This window comes from Sus scrofa, chromosome 1 (genome assembly GCF_000003025.6).
Source record: "Sus scrofa isolate TJ Tabasco breed Duroc chromosome 1, Sscrofa11.1, whole genome shotgun sequence".
NCBI classification, from domain to species: Eukaryota; Metazoa; Chordata; class Mammalia; order Artiodactyla; family Suidae; genus Sus; species Sus scrofa.
Genome location: NC_010443.5, coordinates 162910987 through 162916915, shown reverse-complemented (window position 1 = coordinate 162916915; position 5929 = coordinate 162910987).

Below are 5929 nucleotides of genomic sequence, written 5' to 3'. Positions count from 1 at the left end.
TAACACATTTGCTTTTATATTTTATTTTTTGGCCATGCCCATGGCATGAGGAAGTTCCTGGGCCAGGGATCGAACCCATACCACAGCAGTGACAGTGCTGGATTCTCAACATATTGAGCCACCAGGGAACTCCTATATTAGCTTTTATTTAATTCATAATTTTTTTTTTTTTGTCTTTTTAGGGCTGCACCCACTGCATATGGAGGTTCCCGGGCTAGGGGTTGAATCAGAGCTGTAGCCACTGGCCTACACCACAGTCGACAGCATCACCAGATCCGAGCTTCATCTGTGACCTACACTACAGCTCACAGCAATGCTGGATTCTTAACCCATTGAGCAAGGCCAGGGATAAAACCTGCGTCCTCATGGATGCTAGTCAAATTCATTTCCACTGAGCTACAATGGAAACTCCTAAAATGATTTTAAAAGTAATGTGTTAAAAAAAAGAAATATTTCCTACATTTCCTAGAAATTTCTTAATATTTTGGGTTACATTTGACAAACTAACCTTAAAATATCACACCGTATCATGAGGTCCTACTAGCATTCACACCATAAGCGACTCAGCCCCTGAATTCAGCCACACCTGAACTCAGCTATACCCTGACCAGTGGGACAAATCCTCTGACCACAGTCTTGGGTGTTACAGCAAAGTCAGCATTCTGGGTGAAGACCCTCAATACTTCCGTGCTTAACTCACAACAAGCTGGTAACCAACAGTTCACAGACTAACTCCAGTGTGTCACGCCAGTTTAAGCAGCATTGTTTTAAATAAAGTGGTCAGGGATTGCCTTTTGAAAGAGGTGACATTTGAGCAGAGACTTGAAAAGGGTGGAGGAGAGCCAGTCTTGTACAATATTTGGAGGAAGAGCAGTCCAGACAGAGGGAACAAGTGCAAAGGACCTGAGGCAGAAACATACTCTGTGTCCTTTAGAAACAGCGAGAAGGACAGTGCAGTTGTCCTGCCATGAAGAAGGGATGAGGCTGTGGGGATGGAGCCGGAAGATGCAGGTGGGGGCCAGAGGACAATGGGCTTTGTGTCTAAGGTAAGAACTTGGGACTTGGCTTAGAGTGTGGAATTTGAGCTAGGGAGGGACAGGTATTGACTTAACAATATAATTAATTTTCTTCTTTCCCAGGATTCTTCTGTATGTGGTAAATCTTGCACATGATCAGGAAGGTCTTGGTTGGTAGGAGAAAGGAACCCTTGAAGTCCCCTTTGTGGAAGTCCCCTAACTTCTTTACTTATGATTTCTCCTCTCCCAGCCAGGGGGTCACTTCCTGTCACCACTGAGTCTGTTAGCACCCTCTTGGTGCACTTCTGGCTCCCCTCCACAGTACAGCCTTATCACATAGTGAACAGACATAATCTTTTTAAAATTACTAAATTACTTTTCTAAATTTTCTAAATCACCCAGGTCTTCATTTTGAACCCAAATCACTATTCTATGCTTTAAACCATTCCCCCTACTCTCACCCCTGTCCCCCTGCCACCGCTTAGTGTGGGCATAGGACTAAATTCTGGCCAATGAGGCTTGAGTAGAAGTGATGTGTACAACTTTCAGGTCATGCCCTTGCCTAATAGAGTCAGCAGGACCACGAGCGTCTGAGTTGGATTATGGGAAGATTAAAAAAAACACAAGTTGGAGTTCCTATCGTGGCTCAGCAGTTAGTGAACCCAACCAGCATCCATGAGGATGTGGGTTTGATACCTGGCCTTGCTCAATGGGTTAAGGATCCAGTGCTGCCGTGAGCTGTGGTGTAGGTCAAAGTCTAGGCTCAGATCCCGTGTTGCTGTGGTTGTGGTGTAGGCTGGTAGCTACAGCTCCGATTAGACCCCTAGCTTGGGAAACTCCACATGCCATGGGTGAGGCCCTAAAAAAATAAAATAAATAAAATAAAATAAATTTTTTAAAAAGTATAAAAAAAAAAACAACCACAAGTTGAAGACTGCAGAGTAACTAGGTAAGAGTTTGGGGTCCTAAAACAATTTCTGATATGGCTGGTGTTGCCATACTAGCTTAAACTTTCATGTGTCAAGGTGAGAGTATAGTCTTACCTAAGCCAGTATTATTTTGGGTCCTCTCTGTTATAGAAGATGACCTGGTATCCTAACTAATTTCACCATCAAAAGAAAGATAATATGGCCAGGGGAAGGAAACAAGAATGGAGGAACAAAAGTCAAATTTTACTCACTCCATAGTTGGGCTTGAGAGCAATTCTGAATATGTGGAAGAATGCAATAAATAACTGGAATTCATCCAGAGAAATAAAGTGACAAATGCTTTTGCCCTCAGTTCCTCTCCTGTGAATTAATAGAATAAAATTCAGATGCATATACTGATATCCAGCTCATGTCACGAACCTCAACCATCAGGGTGGACAGAGACAATCTTAACCTTTGGTCTCTGAGTATAGACTCATGGCCAGTACATTTCATAGGTTCAAGGGCCACAGTTCCTGAATTCGCATCTTAAAATGAATTATGTGCATCTATGATGTCTGACAAAGCAGATAGGTCTCGGGTTACCGTAGACTTTTCCATATAGGATCCCTCAACAGTCACGTCAGGGCTGAGGTGAAGGTGAATGTCGTGCCCAAGACCTTATCAGGTTGGAGTTTGTGTTCCACGTGGCAACAAGGGAACAACGGAGGCTGAGTAATCAGACTTGGTTTTTCACAAGGTGGTTGAATGACCTATCTTTTACATCAGAGCCCTCCCTAGCCTGCCTTCTTTCTGCTGTCTGCTATCAGGGGTGGAGAAGATGACAGCTATTGATTTCCTACACTGTCTGCTCCAGCTCTTGTAAGAGAAGGACTCCTGAAAGCGGCAGCGCTTTCTTAGCTGATGGCTAGAAAGAGCTGCAGGTTCAAGTCTGGCATTTAAACACTTGGAGGACCTACAGGTTTGACTATTTTCATATACAGTACCCTATCTCGGCCCTTTTTAAAATATCTCCTGAAGTTTTTCTTCTGAAGTAGAGTCTGCTCTCTCAATTTTGTAAGCCAGCACTAAAATAATACTAGCACTAATGATAATAGTAATATCAAGATAAGGGGTTGTTGTTTCTAATTCCTTAGAAATTTTGGCCATGAAATAGTTAAGACAATTATAAATGGTGAAGGGTCAGACATAGAGAACTGACCTGTGGTTGCCAAGAGGGAGGTGGGTGAGGGAGGGAAGGATCAGGAGTTTGGGGTAGCAGATGCAACCTATTATACATAGGATGGATAAACAACAAGGTCTTATCATAGAGCACAAGGAACTACATTCAATATCCTGTGATAAATCATAACGGAAAAGAATATGAAAAAATATATGTATAACTGAGTTAGTTTGCTGTACTGCAGAAATCAACACAACATTGTAAAGCAACTATACTTCAATAAAATTAAAAATGAAAACAAGCAAAAAAAATGAAAAAGAACATGAAAAAAATGTATATATGTATAACTAAATCACTTTGATGTACTGTAGAAATTTACACAATGTCGTAAATCAATTATGCTTCGTAAAATAAATGAAGGGTACAATAACAAATATCCATGCACCACCAGCCAGTGGAAGGAATAAAATATTACTAACCACTATAGGAGGGCCCTGTGTATTCCTTTCTTTCTCTTTGAATTTGACTTATCCTTAATTTGGAATTTATCATTCCCAAATATGCATATATTTGTAAACAATATATTATTTAATTTTGCACTTTTTTTATGGCTGCACCCACAGCATATGGAAGTTCCCAGGCCAGGGGTTGAATCTGAGCCACAGCTGCAATCTACACTGCATCCTTTAGGCCACTGCACTGGGCTAGAGACTGAATCTGTGCCTCTCCAGCAACTCAAGCTGCTGCAGTCAGATTCTGAACCCACTGCACCACAGGGGGAACTCTTAATTTTGCACATTTTGAAATATTTTATAAATAGAATAATACTACATGCATTCTACTGCAACTGCTCTTCCTATTTGATATTGAGTGATCTATTGGTTAGATATGCACAGCTCTGAATACTACATATTATGATATATATGAATATTATATACTAATATGTTTATATTGCAATTTATTTATCCATTCTCCTGTGGATATGCATATAAAAAGTTTTTTAAAAATAAACGCAATGAGTATACACCATGTAAATTTGTGCACCTAGAACTGTATTTTCTAGGAAGTTCTCTTGTGCCACAGCAGGTTAAGGATCTGGCATTTTCACTGCAGCGGCTTGGGTTGCTGCTATGGTGCAGACTCAGTCCCAGCCCAGAAACATCCATATGCTGTGGGCATGGCCAAAAAAGAAAAAGAACTATTTTCTAGAGCCAAATGACTCAGACAGTAGCCACAGGCTATGTGTGGCTACTAAACACTTGAAATCTGCCAGGTCCAAATTGAGATGTACTATGGTTGTAATATATGCACCGGATACTGAAGACAGTATAAGAGAAGGAAAAGAAAATATCTCCTTATTAATTTCTTGAATATATTGGATTAAATAAAATATATTGTTATCATCACTTTTTCCTGTTTCTTTCAGCTTTTTAAACTGTGGTTACTAGAAAATTTAAAAATAAATACATGTTTTGCATGTGACTCACTTTGTATTTGTACTGGTCAGTGCTCATCTGGACTGTAAGCTTTTTGTCGCCTGGGGCCCAGTCTGTCTCACTCATCTTTGTAAACCCAGGGCTCAGAACTGCAATGGTCCAAAGAGGTACACAGGATACAGGTACCTGAATGACCAAATCAATAAACAAATGACCACAGGAGTAAATGAAGATGATTGCTTTGATAATTTCACTTAGTCTAGCCTTTCGCCCTCAAGAAGGTTGTATGAAGTTGTCTCAGAATGAAATGCTTTAGGAGTGACACTTGAATCTGATTTTGTCTGTTGACTCCTAGGCTGACCATAGATGGACATGAGACCCTCTTCACGCCCAGGTGAGTGGACCCTTGTCCCCTGGGAAGACCCACCAGCTACAGTGGCCCTAATGCAGTTGTGTCTATGCTTGTGCCCATGCCTGTTACTGTGGTTGTGTGGTGTCACTGAGGTAAACAGTGCAGTGTGTGTATGTGTGTGTGTGTGTGTATGTTGAGGTGAGCTGGGGAAGTGGGAATATCTTCTTCCAACCTGTAAACCTACAGAGGACCATCCTCTGGAATCTGGCATCATCACTTTTGTTCTCGAGAATATTTCAATCAAAAATAATAATCTTTCTTTTGCTTAACCCAATTCATACTATTTATTTGATGCAGCTATTGGCAAGAAGATCGGTCCTTTCTGCTTCCTCTCTTAATTCCAATATATTATAAATGGGTGGGGTTCCTGAGCCATAGATTGTATGATTAAAGGTATAAGCACTTGAAAACATGGAGGGTAATATATACACCAAAGTAACAATGAAAGTAGCTTTTGCCTAAACATAGTTGTATTCTTCAGAGAAATGCAGTGGACGAAAAAGCAAAAGCCACAAAACAAATAAATCAAGGGATGTTGTTTTATTACATACAACTCAATTTATGCATTATTTAAAGGGTGCGTATCCCTGGGGCATTTTAAATATAACTACACTACTTCAAAAGTTGCTTCAGATTCATTAGGGACTTTGGATGTGTGGGGAAAGGGAGGCCTTTGCCCCTGTTTGGCCCAGGGTGAGCTGTGTGGGTAGATTCTTTTTACCAAGGTAAGTGATAAAGAAAAACGTTGACTTGTGTTCTTTTATCAAAGTCCAAGGAGCATCTTTATGGGTGTGGAACAGAAAAGGAAGCAGTTTATCTTCCCTGCATCCCTGAATCCACAATGAAGATGAGGGGAACCAGTTTTTGGAGGCCTGGCCAAAACCCAGGGAAAAAAGTCTCCCTGAGACAAATCACAAGTTCAATGGCAGGAACCGTTGTGGTAACCAAAAGTGTCTTACTCCATTTCTTTTATT